Genomic DNA, 21,764 nt, shown 5'->3' with positions numbered 1-21,764 from the left:
ATACAAGAAAAAAACAAGCAAGGACAGGCATTTCTGTAGACGGAATGCTCATGAAGATAGTCTATATACTCTGCAATTCTCATACTCTTAGTCAGAAGGCTCACCAGAGGGGGCTACTTATATTCTCTTCAAAGAGTGGTATAATAAAGCACTGCTGTTTTTGTAATGCACCTTTGAAATGTGTTGTCAAAAAGAATAATTGTTTGGCAAACCTTCTGAAAAGATAATATTCTTAAAAATGTCACTCTTTGCGAGAGTTTAATGAAACCCTTGATGTTTGCCTTTATTGACCCAATTTAATCAAACTTTGTACTTCCCTCTTTTATTGATGAAATTTTCAATAGAAAACATTGCAGCTGGTGATCAATGATTGTAATTTAGAAATTAATTCTTCCCAAGCTGCATTACTCAGAGATGTTGCTGCCATCCACACTGTCACTGTGTAGTGGGTATGGCACTTGAACTTATGTAATGTTGCCAGAAACAACTTCAAAAAAACTTTAGTTGCTTTGTAAATGGGGAGGAGATTGTCAGAGCCCTCAGGGCACTAATGGGCTTCAATTGCCCTGAGCAGCCTCACCTGGATCCCCTGCCCCCTGCTTATGGCCCAGGTGCTCTAGCTGAGCTTAGGGCTTGGCCAGTGCTCTGCTGGGGTTCCTGTCTCCACCCTGGTCTCCCAAGTTGCTGTTTGGGTTTCCTGGATTGGCCTGAGGTCTGGCTCGTTCCCTGTCTGTGTCTGCTGATCGTGGGATTGTTGCTGGTCCTGCTGTGTCAACTCCACTCAGGTACTGCGGGGACTGTACAGGGTCATCTTTGGGGTAGCCCCACTCCTGCTGCTCCCCAACAAAGGTGATCTGTCAGATAAGGAGTCTTCTAGGGTGGCTTGAAGGGTGTAAATAAATGGAAATGAGAAGGGAAAGAGTCTTGTTCCTAGCTGCATAGATAGGGTAATCAAAGAAGTTAAAAGGAATTTGAAAGAGCTAGAGATATTTAGCTGCTGGAGAAGAAGAAAATGGGAAAAAGCAGCAACTGATAATCCAAGGGAGGAGCTTTCTAAGGACTGGGAAAGGGCCCTCAGTGTCTAAGGCTTATCAAAATGGAGATAGAAAGAGGCCTGGCAACAATATTGCTGAATAATATGCAGTTAATATTGCTGAAACAGTATTAACTGCGTATTTCTGCACTGCAAAAGACTGTGTGGGAACAGACCAGAGCACGATGTATGTAAAGCCTAGAGGAGAGCACTAAAGTAATTCCCAGTAGGCTTATGGGGGACAAAATACAAGTCCTGGGGTGAAGGAGGACACTCATGAGAATTATGGAGTAGGTACTAAGTCCAAATAAACCCTATCAACTTGAGTTAGAGTGCAGTGAGTGTGCTATGCATGGCTGGATACTGAGCTGTGTGAAGGCATCAAGCACTGATAATTACAGATACAAGATGTAAAAAGAGAAAAAGGAGAAGATTACGAGAAAAAAATTGACCATGAGTAAGCAGAGAAATAAAGTAAGAGAATAAAAACAATTTTACTTGAGAATAAAAACAGAAAGAGGCAGACATATAGTTAGTGCAGAGAGAAGGTAGTAACAAATGGTTTCACTTGTGTGACTCATTTAGCTCTTTATTTGTCAGTAGATTATGCTTTAATTATGTCTTCATGAATCAAATACTGGTGAGCTGTGTGTATACGAAAGAAGCCAGGTACCAGACAGAAGTACCTAATTACCAAAGAGGTGCCAGAGTCCTACAGCCACACCTTTGCATCTGCTTCCCATCGTGGTATCTAGTACAACTAGGGTGACTCTTGGCCTTTGTTTTCTGTGCTGGTGATTGAGTGATGAATTTTCCCTGCCAAAGCTCAGGTACTGCACTGGCAGCTCTGCCAAGCCAAACGTCTATGGCTGATTTCTCAAGATGTGTATTTGATACTACTGGATGTAAGGAGAAAGCTGTTCTATTTGCTGAAATATCATATTGAACAATTTATGGCAGACAAATAAAGATCCATATGTGAGGGTCTCCAAGTAGGACTGATGTCAAAGGAAAACTTTGAGGAGGAAGAAAAAGATTGCAAGTTGCTAATTAGTTTATTTATGCACACAAATCTTGAAATATTAATAGAGAATGCATAAGTAATTGATGGGCTACATATAATTTTTCATTATATTAACGTTGAGATAGGCAGGAAAGTCCTTTGGCAAAAGGCACAGGCACATTACAGCCTCAAAAAGGTGGTAAGGCCTAGAAATACTTGAAGCTGCCCAGCTGCTAGGAGTGACTGAGCACCCCTTACACTGAGCATCTTGATGTACTGCGGTGATTTAATTGAGTCTTCTGGGTCCTTTCCTTGTCTGGGCAACATGATATCAAATGGTGGGTCATACTTCCATCTCTATTTAAGACAATGAACTTGAAGGTATGTTTTCTAAGCAACTTAACAGCTGAAATAAAATAAATCCCTGTACAAATGGCTAAGAGAAATCCATTAATACATGGTATTAAAAAATCTGATAGATTTTAATGTCTGACTCATTTTTGTGAGTGCTGGGATTGCCAGCAGACACTTGTCTGCATTGTGAAACAGACTCTCAGGAGGGTGCAGGAGGTGGCATGCGTTAGCAGAGTGGGTAGGAGTGTGTTGAGCATTGAACAAAGGGCTTCTTTTTTTCCAAGTTAAGAATTTTTCGTTTTGGAAAAGGAAAAATAGGCAAAAGGGAAAGTGTGAAAGATTGAACTGCTAGGAATACTGTATTAATTCTGTTTAATTTGGTTGAGTTCTGGAAGGGCAGTCAAGCTCAAGCCCACTGTGCTGGATGTCCCCACATTGCTTTCCTCAGGTTTTCTGAGCTCACTGGTGCTGAAGGTATCAAGACCCTCTGAACCATAAGCCTCCCACGTGTGTCAATCAGAAAAAAAGTACCTGTGTTCCCATGCTTACTGTCTTGGGCAAGAGAGACAACCACAAGAAAACAAGAGTTTCCTGGGATATATCTCTATGGACAGTAACAAACTCGTTCATGTTCTTCTGCCTTCTCTTCAGCTGTTTGTCTTCGCTGGCAGTGCCTATTCTGGCATAGATCAATCCATATGCCTGTTCTCTTTAGCCCAGATGTCCTTCCTGTTGGATGGGGTCCCAGTGTCTGTATCTCCAGCTGAAGGAGACCAAGAAAGCCCTTTGATTTTCCTGCAGGCTACTGTTCCTGTTGACCTTTTCAGCTTCTGAATGTTTAGTGCTCCCTATTCTCTGATGTTGGGTATGAATAATTAAAAGACCGAGGAGAGCACATGAAATTTCTGTGTTTTTTATTTTATATGCCACTGCTGATTTGATGATAATTTTAAGATATGCATATCTTGTGGGCTTTGGGTTTGGATTTTTTTGGTGTCCTAATCTATCCTATAAAAAAGGAAAACTAGGACAGTGGACTGGTCGTCAGCAGGCTCACTTCTCTACCATTGCCATATCAGCCTTCCCATGGTGAACATCTCATTTTCCCTGTTGATAAAACTGGCTGATAGTTCTGTACCCCAAATCTTGCCACAAATGACCTTGGGGAGGTATAATATCAAAAGCCGTTTCCTCTCGATACTTTTGATAGTGTCTCATCTGAGGCCACAGATCTGCTGATGCTTGTCCTGATGGTCATGCTGGTAGCGGCTGACAGTTTCCTTCCCCAACAGGTTGTGGCAGTGTGCCTCTGTAGACAATTTGTTTAAAATGTAGGGATTTGTTATAGAATATTTCTCCAGTCAGTGGAGTCAGACAAGCATTTCCTGAAGGCAATTCATCCCAATTAATCTCTGACAGTGATTAGTTTGTTTAGGCTAAATGTATGCTGATTTTTTAGGCATTTAGAGTTGGTTGAGATTTGTGTCTGTTTGGAGTACTGGCTTGAAATTAAAATACCACATTAAAATATTGACTCTGTCCTTCCTTCCTCCATTTCACCCTGAATGCACATGCTCTCATAGGCTTCTGAGAGGAGACTGCAGCAAAACATGCAGCCAAAACCCAGACTGTAGTATTTTGCAAATTGTCTCTGCAGTAGGAGGCTTATTTGGCTGCTTCTGAACAGGGTGTCTCTTCTTTTGCTCCCCGCTTGACTTTTGTCAGAAGTGAATTGACTGCAGTGGCTTCTCTCCTATTGCCTCTCCTACGGAGTCACTTCATATATTTGAGAGCATCTCACCAAGCATGTGGCAAGTATTCATGCCCACCCTTTTGGGATACACTTTGTTTTAACTTGGGTATCTGTGGAAAAATCACTGTTAATCCATGTTAGCATTTAACATAACTGTGAGAATTTTCCTTTGCTTAGTTGTTTAGTGATACTGCCCGTCCAAAAGGTCATTTTAAGTCATTAAGATTTTTATATGTCCCTCTTGACTATAAATTGTATCAAGAACCCTTCCAAATTTAAGCCTCCTGTATGAGGTTTTTACAGGCTAGGGATGTTGCCAAATTAGCCTTAAATCTGCATTGTTTAATTTGACTACTTCACAGCTAACCGTTTTGTAGCGTGGTTCCCTTTGTCCTTGCTTAGCGGTTGGGGCTGTCTCCACAGCATACTGCACTGTGGAGCTGAGAGGGAGCTCTGCTCATTCTTACTGCTTCTCTGGAGTATTCCCTATCCAACAGGAATATTTGCTTACCACAGTGTTTGAAGGTTGAAAATCCTGGCCCAGCATGGCTAATAGTTTTGCTGTTCACTTCAGTGGGCTCAGGGTTGTACGCTTGTATTTAAAAAGATGTTAGATTAGGTGCAAAGCTCTTTTTGAGAGCCTCAATGAGCAGATTTAAAAGTGTCTCTTTTCCAGGTGGGGCTGACCTAACAGGCACCTTTGCAATGCTGGGTAGATACAATGAACTGCTTGATTGGAAAATTATTTTAATAAGCAGCATTTTAGTAAAACCTGTGGTCTGCCCTCTGAATCTTGATTAATAAAAATAAATCTCTATTACCCTCTCACTTGGCCTTACATTCTTGTTTGGTAGAAAAATATTTTTTTCCAGTAGCAGCATTAAAGATTCAGCCATTATTTGGAGTAATTCTTGTGCAATGCAAATCTCATAGACTTGACGCACAGCATTTTCTTTAGAATAAAAACCAACTGCCTTTATTCAGCTTGCACAATCCTTTCCTGAAAGAGCACTTTCTGCAGCTTGTGTCGTGTCAGCAGTAATCATGGACTGAGTGGTGGTGCATGCAAATCATGACTGATTTGCAAGTGCAGCTGCTCTTTAACTGGGCTGGAGGAATCATATAATGAATTTGCCAGTAAGTGCAAGGGCAGATCACATTTAACGCTCATGGTCTTTCAGAGTATTGTGTTGCTCATACCTTTGGGTGCTGGCAGCTGAAGGCAGATCTAGCCAGATCAGTCCGTTATCTTTGCTGTCTTCACCCTGCCCAGCTGGATCTCAGGCTGCCACTGTCTGCAGTGCTCCTGGCCCTTCCAAACCTGTGTGGCAGTTGTCAGTAGCCAGTAAAACGTCACACAGGTATTTTGTGCTGGGAAATAAAAGGAGAGTTTTTCTATTCCCCTGGTATTCAGACTTTCCCCAAAGTTACAGCATGGGATAGAAGCAAACCAACTTGCCACTGTAGCTGTGTGCCACTGGCTGATGTGCGTATTGTGTCTTAACCCCAGTGTTTTGTATCACATTGTTAAGGCAGCTGGGATGCTAATGCTGCTCTAGACAGTTCTGGTTGATTGTCTTGTTTTTTTTCCTTTCTCCTACCCCCAGTTTCTCTGGAAGTTATAAGCACCAAGTATTTAGATATGATGTGAAGCTGGTTAGAAATGCAGACTAAGGCAGTCAAGCTGACCCAGGAGTCTGACCCGTTCCCTAAAGCAGATATTTGGGAAGGGTGGGAGATGGAAGAAGTGACAGCTTTAATATTACAAGCTTCTGTTGTGATTGTAGATATAAATCTGGTTTCATGAGTGGGTAAAAATCACCGTTCCTGCCGCATACTGTGCAGGCTCATGCCAGTGAGAAATCTGTGGATTTAGTTTTGCTTAAAGAAGCAAAGGATGCTAAAAACTGTTTTATACCTGTATTTTTCTAGCAATAATTTCTAAGCTGCTTGTGAATGCTTCGCATTTTACTGGGAGCTTCTATCATGTCTTCACAGCACAGGTTTCCAGAAAAGGGAGAAGCTATAGTGATTGTCACAGAAACTAAAAGAAGGGAAAAGATAAGATATGCATGGGAATGTTATACACTGCAAACTGAAAACTACCTCATTGCCTTCCTTCTCTTCTACCAGCCTCTGCTCAGACAAAACCTTTGTCTATTACTTTTCATGATGATCAAAATTGTTCCAATGTCTTTTTGTTATTAGATTTAGCTATTTTGTTTCTCTTGTTATATACTTATACAGGGTTGTAATGAAATAACCCCCTGGACTGGTATTCTTGATGCCACAGTACAATAGCAATAAATAACTGATAAATAAAGGAGAAGAGAGTGTCTTTTGTGGTTCAACTTAACACTAACCTTGTTTAGCTGAGTTCTTAGTTTGTATCACGTAGTGTCATTTCTTTGGCCGCACTAGATTGCGCAACAAGCAAAGCTGAGCTCTGGCCTGGTGCGTCACACTTGATTTTTCAGGTGTCTGGAGCCACTAAACACCTTCAGTAAGAGGAAGGTGTCCTGCTATCTTGCAAGACAAATGAGCAGGAAGCAGAAACTGCTTCAGAGGAGATAAGGTGGTGTTTTGGGTTTGTTGTGTTTTTTTTTTTTTTTTTTTTTAAGTATATACTTAGAAAAAAATGATCTAGAAGTATATGTAAATCTCCTTGCTCTGCTTCTCCTTTGGATCCTGTTCTCTTCTTATGGAAGATTTCCTCAGTGACTGTTAGAGTGAAAATACTTCTTCAAACTTCAAAGAATGGTAATGAATCACAAAGAGGAGATTTTACTATTGAAAAATAAACTAAGAGCAGTGCAAATGCCACATGGGTATTTCAGGTGGTGGCTGCTGCCTTATGTTGCTGTCAGCGCTCACACAGCAGTTGCTTTTTCACCTACATTCCAAGATGTTGTGAAGAAATGAAGCACTCTTCATTCCCCCAAACTGCTTAGGGTTTGCAAATTCCTCTCTTTACCCCTTATTTCACCCTTTCTGTCTCCTCCCCTCAGCATTGGTGCATCCTGACAGTCCTTTGCTTAATCCCAAAGAACATATTTTGGGTACTGGCACAATGAAGAAAAAGAAACAAATTGATTTGCATTTCTTATCTGGGAGATTCATTTGCAAAATCCAGCACAGTTTCACTGACGCAGAGGCAGGAGAGGTGATCCTGTAAATCAGACATCTCTTTATTAAGGCTGAGACAAAAGGGAGTGGGAGGATGGTCTGAGCTCCCTACAGGAAACAATACTGTAGGTAGTTCTGTTTGTTGTCTTAGTCTGTGTTTCACCGAAGTTTTCCTGGTTGGTTTGGAGATGCCCTCACAGTGCCGTTGTATGGCTAGCCGGTCCTGCTTTATCCAGTTGCATGCAGCTCCTGTTTCCCAGTAGCTTGGCTGGAACTTAGAAGAGGGAACAGCCACCTGGCAGATGGGGCATACGTCCCTCCTGCCATTATAGTTACATCATCTTTACTTTTATGTATATGCACATGCCAAGCCCAGCAGTTCAGTCAGTTCCAGTGAGGTGAAAAGCTGATTTCAGCAAGTTGTGTGAGATGGATGCTCTTTGCCCTTCCCCTGCTGCCTCCCTGTGTGTATGAGGGCTTGGGAGGCAGCAGTAACCACAGTAGATAAATCTCCTTATGGAAATGTCTCAGGTCTCCCCCTTCCTACAGCTGCCAGGGCAGCCCCTCTATTGCCTGTCTCTGGCAGTTGTCCCGTTCAGGTTTCCACAACATCAGGCTGCAAGCTGTGAGCAGCTACTTTCTTGCCTGTCTTTTGGCAACCTGTGTTATCCCACTGCTGCTAACGCAGCAGTGCCTATCTCACGTGTGAGAAGCAGAGGGGTGAAAAGCCAGTCCTGATCATCAGTTGGCAAAATTCCCTCCTGACTTTAAAATAAGTACTTGGTGAAAGCCCAGCAGCAGTGGTGACTTATGTCCCTTGTTGCAGTGCAAGGGTGTGCTTCCAAGCAGGACACAGAGGGGTTCTTTAAGCATAATTTTGAGCAAAAAGGAACGAAAACTTGAGAAGTGGAAAAAGAAAAGTGATAGTTGGCTGGATGAGACAGTAACATCCTTGGTGCCTCTGCACTTAGCGCTTAATGCAGCCTCTCATAGTTGAACTACATGTGCAGTAGGCAGGAGGGCTGCCCACACCTTGGATCACTGTGTTCTCTGTGCAGGTGCCTTCACCGCCTCTCCAGGCACACCTAGAAACATGGAGGATAAGTGAATGTGGGTCTTTGGGTACCTGGTCCTTGAAGCACAGAGGAATTGCAGATCAGTCAGTATAGATATTAATGTGCTGCTCCAGGAGCTGGTTAATCATTTAAAGGTTGCATCTGCTCTGCTTGCTGCACAGATAACAGCAGGTAACAAGGTAACAGTACAGTTACCTTGCGCTCACTGGGGTTGCCCTGCTTTACGTCAGCGTAACGGAAGAAATGGACTCTTAAATGTTTTATTTGCATTCTCTGATGCTCCTTTGGCCCCTCTCCTTCCATTCTGCCTGCCTCAGCATCTTCAGCACTGCTTGCTTGAACTGTGAAATCACAGGATAACAAAATCTTTCAGGCTGGAAGGGATCTCTGGAGATTGTATAGGGATGGCTAGAGCAGGCTGCTCAGGGTAAGGTCCAGTCAGGTTTTGAGTATCTCAAAGGATGGAGACACCACAACCTCTCTGGGCAACCTGTGCCAGTGTTAGATAACCTTCACAGTGAAAGGTTTTTTCTCATGCCTGAACAGAACCTCCTGTGTTTCAGTTTCTGTCCATTGCTTCTTGTCCTGTCACTGGGCACCACTGAGCAGAGTGTGGTGGCATTTTGCAATCACATCAGCTATTTATGCACATTAATGAGACCCCGCCGACCGTTCTCTTCTCCAGGCTGAGTGGTCCCAGCTCTCTCTGACTTTCCTCATACGAGAGATCCTTCAGTCCCTTAATTACCTTAGTGGCCCTTTGCTGGACTCACTCCTGTATGTCCACATCTCTCTCGTACTGGGAAGCCCAGAACTGGGCCCAGCACTCCAGATGTGCCTCACCAGTGATGCAGAGAGGAAAGATCACTGGATGCCAGAGCACTCACTCTGAAACCATTACCAGACGTGTGATTGGTTGTGATAGTTCTGTAGCCAGGCCACGGAGCAGATTAACTCAATGAATTTTCTAGTTTTACTTTATTCTATATCTGCAGAGTAGTTTGCTATTTGGCCCTGCATCTGAGTAATCTTTTCTGAATGGCAAAGTGATCCATGCAAGTCAAGCCCCACTGGCAAGTCTATGATGAGATGATTTGTGGTGCTGCCCTGGCACATGGATTTTTTTTTTTTTTTTTTTTTTTTTTTTTACCTTGACATTGTTCCACCAACATAAAAGTCATGATGCCAAGTGTAGACAAAAGACATTTTTAAAGTTGCATTTTAAGGATTTCTAACTTGGTTTTCATGACAGACCTATCTTTGAATTTTTACTAAGGCAAATGAATTCAAAAGAGTAATTTTCAGTTTATTTTAAAATGTTCACATTATTCATTAAATACGTGATGACAAATATTCTATAGTCTTTTTGTGAGTGGGCTGCTAGCCTGTGTTATTTAGAGACTTTTGTGAATTGATACACTCAAGAGACAGACTTCTTCATCAATTGTGCAGTGTTCAGGGTTTTTTTTAATTGGACTAATCATTCTGTGAAATCTATCAAGTAGCCATCACCCTGGTGATGCTATTTGTCACTTCTGTCCTTACGTAGAGCTAGTTTGTTATTTTGATGGCAGACTAGAATATCCTGATAGGATTTCTATGAATGAGGTGTTAATCATTGTGGAAAGGAGTTTTTGTTAAATATATCTCCACTGATTTTCTATGGATAGAAGATGCTTTTTCTGCTTACAGATCACAGGACAGAAAGGTCACGTTCCTGCCCACTTCCTTTTCTGAGCCTCAGTCCAGTTCAGGAAGGGGTTCTCTGTAGTAACTCCATGTTTTAAAGTTTATCATCCAGTAATTTATCTACTTGTACCAAATGTAATAAAAATATATACTTTATTTTAAATACTTCTGTAAAGGAGATAAATACAGTATGCAAAATCTAACCATGGCTCAAAGAAAAATCCTTGAGGTGTAAGAATCCAGCAACATGGAGACAACCACAGGATCTGACCCCATTTGTGCAGATCGTACTTTCAATTTCAGCTCTGACAAATTGCTTGTGCCTAACATGCTCCAGACTTTGGGAAAAGCCATGAAGGTGCTCATCCCAGAGATGCTTCCTGAGTCGTAAATCCCCTTTTCATTCATCTCTTGTTCCAGACATAGCAGTAGCAAAGTCAGGCGACTCCTGCTTTTGTATTTAGCGTGCAGACTGGTATTTGCAGACCCATGTTTGACACCTGTGTGCCTAACTAGTTACCAAGTTTCTGTTGGCCATATGGATGGGGTGCTCCATCAGTTACATCTTCCACATAAAGTGCAAGTGAGATGCAGGGTGTCTTACCTCCCCAACTAGTCCCTGCTTTGAATGTACGGGCTCTTAAGATTATTTAAGATTATCAACAAAGCATTTTTAAACAACTCCGGTAGCTGCTCCATGAGTTTTCCAAACTCCTGGAAAGTGCAGTCTGTAACTACTGTACCCTGACATCCTCATGAAAAAAATTACCTTGGAGCGACTGAGTGAAAGGTTAGAACTGTTGAGTGTTTTAGTCAATAATATATGAGTTGGATGAGCAGTATACTGTACTTTGCAGTGCACAATCAATAATACATTTTATGCTCAACTTTTTAATCCTCAAAAAAACAACATCAAAAATTTCATGCTAGACTGCCCACAAGAATCAATAATAGAGAAAGGGTCGCTTTTCTCCTTAGTACAGTTTAATGAAAAGCATAATGAATTTATTTACTAAATGATGCTGCAAATCTATTATGCTTCTTCTGGAAATACCAAATGGAAAATAGTGTTTAATATAATAATATAGTTATGAATGTTCCAAAACTGAAAATGCAAAGATTGACGTTGTCGTTGTAACACTTCAGTTAGTTACTGAAGAATAAAATCTAGGAAAATAGAGTTTACTCATATTAGCCTGGGTCTATTATTATTATTTGTATTGTTGTAGTATGCAAAAGCCTCAACAAAGGGGTCATGTTTCAATGTACAGGAAAAATAATTGTCTCTGGTTTGCATTGGCTTTACAGCCATGATCTCTTACAAATGTCTTGAGTTAAACTAGACTGCTTCTGTGGATGGAAATCTGGCACTAGGTAGGAATCTATTTGCAAAATAATGTGTAAAATTTTCAGTAATATTCACAAAATTTTTGAACTTTGGTTTCTCTTCTGAATCAGATAGCAAAGTTTTATACTATTGAAGTTTTTGTGCATTTATAGAGCATTTGCCATTATACAAAAAGGAAGATCAAACTTAATGCCAGCTGACCACATTTCTATTTCAGGCTTGAAGTCATTAAATCCTTCTTGCTGAATCACAAAGTGTATTGCTTTGTTAGCAGTACTTCAGATCCCCCTGGACTTCTGCTACTGTTTTACTGCATCACCAATTATTTGTGATGTATTATTAATTGTATGTGATCTATACTTGTACCACTTCCATGACTGTTTAGTGGTAGCTCATTTAAACAAGAAGCAGGAGCTTCTGTAAAAAGTGGCTTTTCTTCTTCCAAGGCAAGTTGCCAGCTGTGTATTGTAAGAGGATTTTTGTTCAATCTGTTATGGAAAGACTGTGTGCACGTCTCTACCTGGTGGGAACAGGCTACTGGACATGCTCACAATATCTGGACAATGACTGGGAGAGAAGGTGGGAAATACGCAAGAGAGACACCAAACTCAATATTATCTGATTTTTGCCTTCTAGAAAAGAAAATATTGCCTTTGGTACTGAACAAAGATAGTTAGAAGAGAACCAATTTTATTCTCCTAGTGGGGGTGGTATTCTTTCAAGCTAAGGTCTGTGAAAGTATAAAAAGCTTGTCCTGGTAGAGCTGGGATAGGGGGGTATAGTAGGAATAGTGTGTTTACCTTGGCAAGTCTGGTGGTTACCCCCATGTTCTTGGTGCTATTTTGTGAGGTGTAGCATTCAGCAGGGACCTTTTGACTCCGTTAGAATCGCTAGCATATCACAAACAGAGCTTGTGGTCACTAAAAATTCCCCTTGTGTGTGATATCTATGTGTGATCACGGGAATGTGTTGGGAATGACCCTGCTGTAGTAACACAAAAAGATGTTTTCTGTATTAAACAACAACAACAGCAAAATGGAAATGGAGCAAGTGAATACTGCAACTTTACCATTATCAAAACCAGCAGAAACCATGACGCAATGATCCCTCTGCAGTGTGTCTGACTGCAAATGGGGGTAGAGGTTTTTGAGGTTTTGGCTGGGTCTTGGGCAGCTTTAGTGGAAACTTCCCTGTGGAGAACTGAAAAGCAGAATTCAACTTTTCTTCACAAACACAACAGAACAGTAACAGCCAGTTTCTACCAGGTTGGGATTGGTACCTTAGGATAAAACTGGATTGCCTTATCGCTGCTCACAGCTACCTCATTTCCCATGTACAATAATTTTTGCAAAACCCTATAAAACAACAGGCAACTGTCACGGTTTAAAGCTGGGCCAGCTATTAACCAGGTGGCAGATGCTCTCTGTTAACCCTCTCCCCCCCGCTAAGGGAAAGGGAAAAGGGAGAGAGACTTATGGGTTGGAAAGTTAAAACAGTTTTAATAAACTATAATAATGAAAAAGAGTATAATAACAATAATAATAGAAATAATCAAATATATACAAATATGCACAAAACCAAGATCAAGAGCTTGGAAATCCTCCTCAGGCAGAATTGCTCCCCCCAGTACAGGCAGAGGGGAAAAGGCAGTAGCTCCCCCCAGCACGGGCAGAGGGCAAAATGCAGAAGCTCCACTGCCATCACACCTGCAGGCTTTTAACTGGAGATTTGGCAAAGCTGGTACCAATCAGTGGGAGACAGGAGGGCCCCTCCCTCCTGGGCCCCACCTCCAGGAGGCAGTGGGTTAGTGATAAACAGGAAAGTGAGAATGACATGTATGGGATGGAATACCTTGCTGGTCAATCCTGGGTCACCTGCCCCGTCCACTCCTCCCTGCAGGTACAACCCCCTTCAGCTCTTTACATGTAAGCAGTGACCTTGGGTTCTCTAAGACTATTTGGCCTGGTTTGAGCCAAACCAGGACAGCAACTAAAATAACTAAGAAAACAAATGTAAGTGTTGCTGAAGGTAGGAAATAAAAACAATTAAGAACTTCTCACAAAGTAATTTCCCTCTTTCACGGTCTGCTTAATCATCGTCTCTGGAACTCCATCACAGGGGTATAATGAAAATGTCGCTTTTTATGCTGTTTGTGTCTTTGAGAAAGCATCTTGCAGTCAGGACAGGCCCATCCAGGACAGGCTCATGCTGATACCTTGGATATCAACAGAAGTTAAATCTCAGGAACAGAGTTCAGCCCCTGCCAGCTGCAGGGTGAGTTCATCTCCACCCTCTGCATCGCAGCCTACGCCTGTCCTGCCTTACTAGAGGTGTCGCTCAGGTAGTCACTGCTGTGCCACTTAGGAGTGAAACCCTTGGTTTCCTTTATGTCACTGGTGAGACAAACACCCCCAGAGTATGACTCAGTCTCCAATCTGCTAATTTTCTGGAGGTGTCTGCCTATCTGCATTTACTATTGAGGGAGTATAAAATGACTGTTCTCCTAAATTGGGTATTCTACTCAGATGTTTCAAGCTGGAAGAATGAATTTGCATTTAAGTCCTGAACATCCTTATAAATGCTAGGCTGAACTTTTTCCTGTCGTTATCCAACTTAGTTAAAGTTAGCCTTAGTGTGCCTGCAACTCGCGTCTGATTCCAGTGTGGAAAATGCAAGCACTAGAAACTACATGTCTGCATCAATGTGGCTGGACACAGGTAGGAGTGACAGCCATGAAAGAGCACAAAATTGAGAAAAAGTGTGTCTTCTGTCCATGTGGGGGCAGGGAGGCAAAAATCTGACACCCTTGCACAGGTAAATCTGGTAAATCCCAAGAATGAGATTCTCTTGCATGATTACTTTAAGCTGTCTATTACATGTGTTATTTCTGTTTGGTAATTAAAATTTTGAATTTGTGTGGTGCTGAGCGTAAACCCATACCCCCTGAAGTCAATGGAAGTTAAAGTCAGCTGGCACCTTGCAAGAGCTTTACTAGGCACAAGGAATTAGCAGTGATTATTTCCAAAAATGATGAACATTACTATGTGGGTGCTTGCTCATGGTGCATGCAAGACTTTCTCCTCCTCTCAAAAAAAGAGGAGGTAATTAGTCACCTGTATCATGCTCTTTAAAAAAAAAAATCACAAAAATCCTTGATGCATCTCATTCTATAGCCAGACGGAGGTAAAAGATGTCTTTAAATATTGTAATACAAACACTCCTAATCCTGAAGATTAACCAAAGAAACTGGTTGTTTTTGTCACTCTTGGTTTTTGTACCGATTGTAAAGTCTGTAGAGAGAATAACTCAGTTTGTCAGGCTGGATGGAAACTTGTGAGATCCCTTGCTGCTTTGCAGACACCATTGCATGGCCAATATCTAAAGCATTACCTACTTGTAAGTAATAGAAAATATCTCCCTTTAGTTCCTCTGTTTCCTTCTTTCCCCATCACAGTTGTTTTCCTGACCACACTCATTATTCGTATTCATTATTTATCTTCTTAAAAATGCTGACCGAGGAGCTTTCTCTTGATTGATATATCTCTCAAGTGACTCCCCACAGTGATTATCATGGAATTAATCATTTGACTCCATCAGCAGAAAGACCCCTGTGTTGGCTTTCAGCAGATGCATGTCATCGTTATTATTGCATGCCAACAAATTTATTTGAGGCTGAATGATAGCAGTAGATGTCATCTGGAAGAGCTAGTTTGCAATGGAGTTGCTTTTGTTTCATTGCTATAGTGTTGGTTAAAATTCCTCTCAGCAGCACTATTGCTTGATTGCTGGGTACAGCAAATTCAGGACAATTAGAGCTGTTTGAGGTAATGGATAGACTGTGGTGATTCAGCAGATACTCTGCCTTTGTTCTTTTTGCAGCACCCCCACATGAAAACCTACTTTTCCTGCTTTGCCCATGGAGAGACAACCTATTTTATTTCTTTTAACCACCTCCAAATTACACCTCCTGAGACTTCTTGGGGAAAAAAAAAAGACCTATTGTTAGTTATAACTCACTCTCTGACATATTTTATGAAATCAAGGGCTGAAAAAGTCAGATGACTTCACTGACTTCTTCCTTACTTTTCAATCCTAGCTTTACATCCTCTAAATGAGGGGGGAAGAAAGGTTGAATAACGTTGCCTAAGCACTTGGGGAAGTAGAAATACGTCATTGCTAGATCCAGAAACTTTCTGCTCTGTTTTGGACATGCATGCTGAACCTCGACCTGCAATGTGAGTGATGATTTTGATCTCCGTTTTCATCAACGCTTTGTTACGTTAAGGAGAGATAGGGGCGTGGTCCCATGTCAGCTTCTAATTTGGAGCAGGAATTACCAGTCAGCTGAAGGTCTAAATACACGCTGCTGTGGAAGGGGGCAGTCCGGTACCGCTCTGCGCTGGCCATTACTCCTATCTTGTCATCCGCATTGCTTTAGTGACTGGATTATTCTGAAGTGGGTCAGGGCAGCTCAATGATCTGGGTGAAAATAAACCCATGCTTTGGGTTCATTTTCAGTGGTCACTCACCCCTGTGCAAGGGAAGAGGTGATGATGCTTGCAGGTTACTCCTGTGTGGGAGAGGGAGGGCAGACTTGGTGATTTAGCAGCACTGTGATCTTAGATCTGCTGAGACCATGTGAGAAATCATGAATTTAGGTGTTTGAAGTGGGAATGCTGACTCTTTAAATAGCCAGTAGGCACAAGAATTCTGTTCAAAGCTTTTCTAGTGTAACTATCTTCAGCAGCAATCTATTAATAGCCCACTAATTTAGAGAAGTACCAGTGGCAATTAACATTGTGTAGTGACACCCTTTCAGTGGTGAAAATGCTTATTCCTGCAGTGATTATGTTATTGCATAGTACAGCTTTTGCTGGTATATGTTTGTTCATGCAGCACTGGACTTATTCAGGAGCTGTGAAATCTGTATCAAATGACGAGTTTTGTTAAAGCTTTGGTGTTCCTCTTTTTTTTTTTTCTTTTTCATGTTTTTATTGTCAGTTGTTCCACAGTAAAGCTGCATGGGGAAGGAGGCTGGGCTGCTATGTGTAACACAGGCAAGCTGCCCCCAACTCGTCCCCAGGCAATCAGGGATGCTGGGCAGCAGGGCTCCTTCCAGAAGCCCTTTGGGAGACCCCCCCTTGCATGTCCAGGGTCTGCACAGAGACAATGCCATGGTGCTGTGTGCTGCTCCCGCAGGTACTCACCCACTTCAAATACACCCAGATCCTCCCCCCACTCCCACTTGCTTGTGTTACTCTCGGTGAAGTTGCACAAGTACGGAGACCTCTGAGCTGACTGGCAGGCCAGATCCGGATTACAGTGCTCTGTGGACTTTGCAGGCCAGATTAAAGTACTTGGAAGGATCAGTCTGGCTCATGGGCTATATTTTTGACATTCTTGTCATAGAAAAGTATTAGGAGTTGTAAGAAGGACTCATGTGAGCTTATATTTCACAATTTGGTGTTGTTACTGTTTTGTTAGGGAAAGCAGAATTTGGAATAGTTATACTATTTTTTTCTGTTGTTTTTTCATTGCAACAAATGCCTGTTATGCCTCCTGCATTGAAAAGCAAACCCCATTCTCTCCGTTATAACCAGTCAATTAGTCTCATCTCCTCTGCTCCCATTTTCTAAGCAACTTAACAAGATGAGACAAATCCTTCAAATTGCACTTATATTACAAACACTGCTGATGAGTCTTGAGCAGGCAGGAAAGTTAATGGGACAATGTCAATTTAAAGAAAGACAGTTAACAGCAAATGCATTTCAGTTTATAAATGAATGATGGCAGGTAAAGGTGTGTGTCTGCATAATATAGTTCTCACTTCTAAAATGTTTTCCATCCAGAGACCTCAAGGTACCTTGCAAAGAAATGTGAGTAATGTTCTACTTCTGCGGCACAAGGAAAGTGAAGAAGAAGCCTGAAGTAACTTCCCAAGGCCATGCTGCCATCAGTGGGAGAGTCCTGTGGCTAGGTGTCAGATTTGTGTGTCTTGGGCATCTTCTGTCTTAAACTACTGCTGGTGAATCAGTCTTGATCAGACTTATAAGATATTGTGTCCCCTTTGCAGGAAGGAGGTGTTGGCCTCACTGTCCACATGAAGTACAATGAGAGACTTCAGCAGAGTGTAGGTATCAAAGAAAGCCCCATGGAAAGTTTATTGTCCAGTGCCATGTGAAACTGGACTTCTTTGTCACGCTGGAAACATGAGATGTGCTTAGGAACAGTGCCTGGCCTGGGAAAGAGAGGTGCATCTCTCCCACCCAAGTACCACTGCAGTCCAGGTAATGTCTCATTTCATGTGCAGGCATGGTGTGAGCAGATCTAACATGTGCAGCCCAGGAGACCTGATCTAAGCTTGTAAGAATGGGAGCTGTGGCAGAGCTACATAAACCAGTATGACTTAAATACCTTATTTTGGTCCATTTGCAGAAACTCTATTTGTTCACTGCTTGCTCTCAGGACTGACTGCATTGAGTACGGTCAGTTTCATGAGAGTTCCCATTGCTCTGGATTTTTATTATTACTCTTGTAGAAACAGATTTCTAGATTAATTATCTGAGGAAGATTATTGATGACAAATACCATGCAGGCTCTGATGAAAGCTTTCACATTTTATACACTGTATAGGAACTAACAAGAACAACTGTACCCTGATGTTCCCGATCAAAATAGTTTTTGAGAGTACAGCAGATGCAAGGAGCAGTTTGGTCTGCACACCTTTTGAAATCTCAGTGCTTCAGCAGGTAACACATGGATGGACACACACACTCCCGTAAGTTCAGTTTCAGGCAACTTGTTAGAAGGTGGGAGATTAGTCTGACACCTGAAGCTGGCTTCGCTGGGTCTAAGATTTTTCTCTGCTGAACATCTCACTTGCTTCTCTTCATTTTAGTGAGAAGCCTGATGAAGGATGTGAAAGAAAGTGGTGGACTTTATCTTTTCCTTAGACAAAGGACTAGGGAGGGATAAATGCCACCCATGCTGATATCGGGCACCTGATGATTCTCTCCATTATCTCCCTTGTTTGAAGGCAGCTTTCTGTACCTCCTTTCTCTCTATTTTCTTTTGAAGATTATGGCTTGTTGCAGAAAGATTTTTTTTTTTTTTTTAAATAATTTTTTTAAATGCCTTGCAATATTTAAATGGCTTGGGGTACTCTTCAACCGGTTAATAAGCAAACATGTGCAGCTAGCTGGTCAGCATATATATGTAGCTTGGAATGACCTATAGGATACGCAGCACTTGCCTGGCTGGTAGTTAGTGGGTGTGCTAAGCAGTTGAGAGTATTGATGCTAGGGGAAGAACACGAGACAACTAGAAATATTAGATGACATCATAATCGGAAGGAACTGGGATAACTGTGGTGCAGAAATGGCAAAATAAATTGATAGAAGGCAAAATCTATAGGAAATGTAGGTTTATTAGCTCTGCTGTTCTTTCACGCAGCTGCGGAAAAAGTTTAGAACTGACCTTAATGTCTTTGATAGAAGAAAAGAAAAAGCCCACAAAAACCAAACCAAAAAAACCCAGGCTGCAGTCTGAGAATTAGCTGTACCACCTGCAGGTCATTTTGATTTTCTTGTATTAGCTCTTCAACTTTTTATATGTAAATGCATACAGATATTTTGGGCAGATTTTGTAGGTTGGGTCAAGCAGGCTGAATAGCATAGGCAATGAGGATAAAATAGTATAAAAAGGATGTTATCTTGATATTTGCATCATCATTGTATATGAAACTTGACATTCTGCTGGATTTTATCTTTCTGTTCATTGCTTCAGTCATCAAATTTCTGCATTTTTAAAAAAAACTTTTGGGGAGAATGTGGACATTTAAATTTAGCATTAGAGGTCCTTTAATGGTATTTCTGAGACTTCAACTGTTTACTTTTCTGCTCTTAAACTTTCAGAGTTTACACTTCTTGCCCTCTCCGCTTTGTGGATGCTAAAATTTTACATGAGTTTCAAAAAGGATTGAACACTGCCCTGCTAATTTTTCTTCCTTTAAACACATCATTTCTGGTTCAAGGAGGCTTAGCTGCAGACTGATGGACTCTGAATGGGTATCCAGAGGTTTATTACCACGTATTTTCTCTGTTGTACTCTTCCCTGGCCCATCAGTGTTGGTTGCTGGCACTGACCACTACCATTTTCATCTGTACCAGTTTCTGATGAAACCGTTCCAGATCCCATTTAAATCCACTCAACAAAAATAAAAGAGAAAACCCCAAATTGATCAAGAAATTTCTAGCCTTCTCCCCCAAACCTTTTTGCCTCCCCCTGCTCCATGTTTGGAGGTATTACCCATTCTTCAAGCTGGCTCCCAAGTCCCAGAGCTGTTTCTGGGAGCCAAAGAAGAGGGGCTATGTGGTCTGATAGTGCCTCCATTAAAGTCGATGAGAAGCCTCTGATTTCAATGTAGTTTGGATACATAGTGTCCAGTCACTTTAAATTTGCAAACTTTGCATATGTATTTTAAACCGAATACTTTCTTTGCTGGAAGGAGATTGAGCTTTGAAGAATAAGATGGAGTAGTCCATAGAAAAATGCTTACTGAAGCATGGTATTGCTGAGGGGTTCAGAATTGGTTTTCCAAGTTTTAATTTGATAGAGCTGTGGTTGAAACTCCTCAAATTACTAAAAGCTTAAAGAAGAATTGTAGCCCTTCAGCAGGGACATGTTAGTTGGATCATTTCCTTTTCAACAACAACCTCCTTTGAGATATTTGTCATTGCAGAGTTAAGTCTGCATTTGGTATCCTCTCGTGAATTAGCGGCTATGGATACTTTTTTTTTCCTGTATTACAACCAAACACTGAAATTTGTCAAGCTCTTAATCTCTTTGCACCAAAAAAAGCTTTGATCGTTACAGGATACAATTCCGACTAAATACGTGTGATAATATCTTTTTTGTATGTCAATCTTAACTAGAATTTCCTTGAGCAAAGTGATCGAGATACCGTTTTTCGGTGCAATTTTCATGGCTTACAGGAGAAAGTTAGGAAAGGCACAATTTCTATTGATGAGATTAAATGCTTAAAATACCTATTTAAAAAACTCTTAAGATTTTAAACTGGAATCCTGGTGATTTGCATTTTCAGGGTGGAGTCATTGCAGCAAGTGTTGAAGGGCAGTGTTACATCCTTTATTTACAGAGTGCAATTGGGTCACTTACATCTTGTAAATATTACAGACCAAATGTTCATTGTCTTGATTTATAGAGTAGTATCAGGAATTACACACAACTGAGTCTGTGCTAGACCTCTATCTGCTGTGAAATCAAGGCCACAATATTTTCTAGGCCAATTTCAAAGGAGAATAAAGAAAATCCATGAGATGTGATTTTCCTGAAATAAGATCCAGGTGGGGGTTAATGGCAACCTTCAGATTGCTGCTTCAGGACATATCTAAAATGTGTGCAGCCACTTGGCAGCTGTAAGCTTTATTGAGGGCTATTCCTTCCGATAATAAAAGACAGTTTGTGTCATCAGAGTGATAAACAATACCCCTCTTGGTAAGCAGAGAGATTAACAATACATGACATTAAACACAAGATCTGCAAAAAGGAACGGTGTGTTCAGTTGACTCCTCTGAGCTTCATTTTATCTCAAAACACAAATTTTGTTGCCAATGGAACTCTATGTAAGAATTAATTAGGGAACTTCGCAAGCAGTCAAAGCTCTGGTATGCCATTATAAATTTATCATTGCTGAAAGGATCTATTTCTGCTGTCAGACATCATGTTTATCTAGCAGACTGCACAAAGAATATGGAATAAATAACTTTCTTCCTATATAAAGAACCCTGGAAAAATGTTTGGAAAACTTGTTTTTAAAAAACTAAACATTGTGTTTATTTTCTGTAAGGCATTTCTGAAGAAACAACCCATTTAGTATTCATCCATTCAAATATTCAAACAATTGCAGCAGATCCCTTGGATTCACTGCTTGGAGAGAACTTGCACAATGTCATGTTGAATACTGCAGTGCATGTGCCTGTCCGTAGATGTTCTTCACCTAAGAGAGGTAGAAGGTGGGCTAGGAGTAAACCGTTACCGTGTAAGTGTTTAGACAAGGTCCTCTTGGACGGCGAGACCAACTTACCATTCCATTAATTTTTATTTGGATTACATTAACCATAAACAATGACTTTTCTGTAATTTTCTAAGCTTATCTCACTCATTCCAGCATCATAGATGAGCTGTATAATTATACATCTAATACTATCAAGATAATTGGGAAAGCCAGTGCTTTCTATTTCCTGCTTGTTACGTATAGTTAAACACTCTGATTCTATTTATTTCAGTAACTCAACAACTTCACTCCCAACAAGTATCGTAATAAGTAATATAGAGAAGGGGGTTACGTCTGCTTTCCCTGT

The sequence above is a fragment of the Nyctibius grandis genome, chromosome Z (assembly GCF_013368605.1).
Source record: "Nyctibius grandis isolate bNycGra1 chromosome Z, bNycGra1.pri, whole genome shotgun sequence".
Taxonomy (NCBI): domain Eukaryota; kingdom Metazoa; phylum Chordata; class Aves; order Nyctibiiformes; family Nyctibiidae; genus Nyctibius; species Nyctibius grandis.
This window is presented reverse-complemented; position numbering follows the sequence as displayed.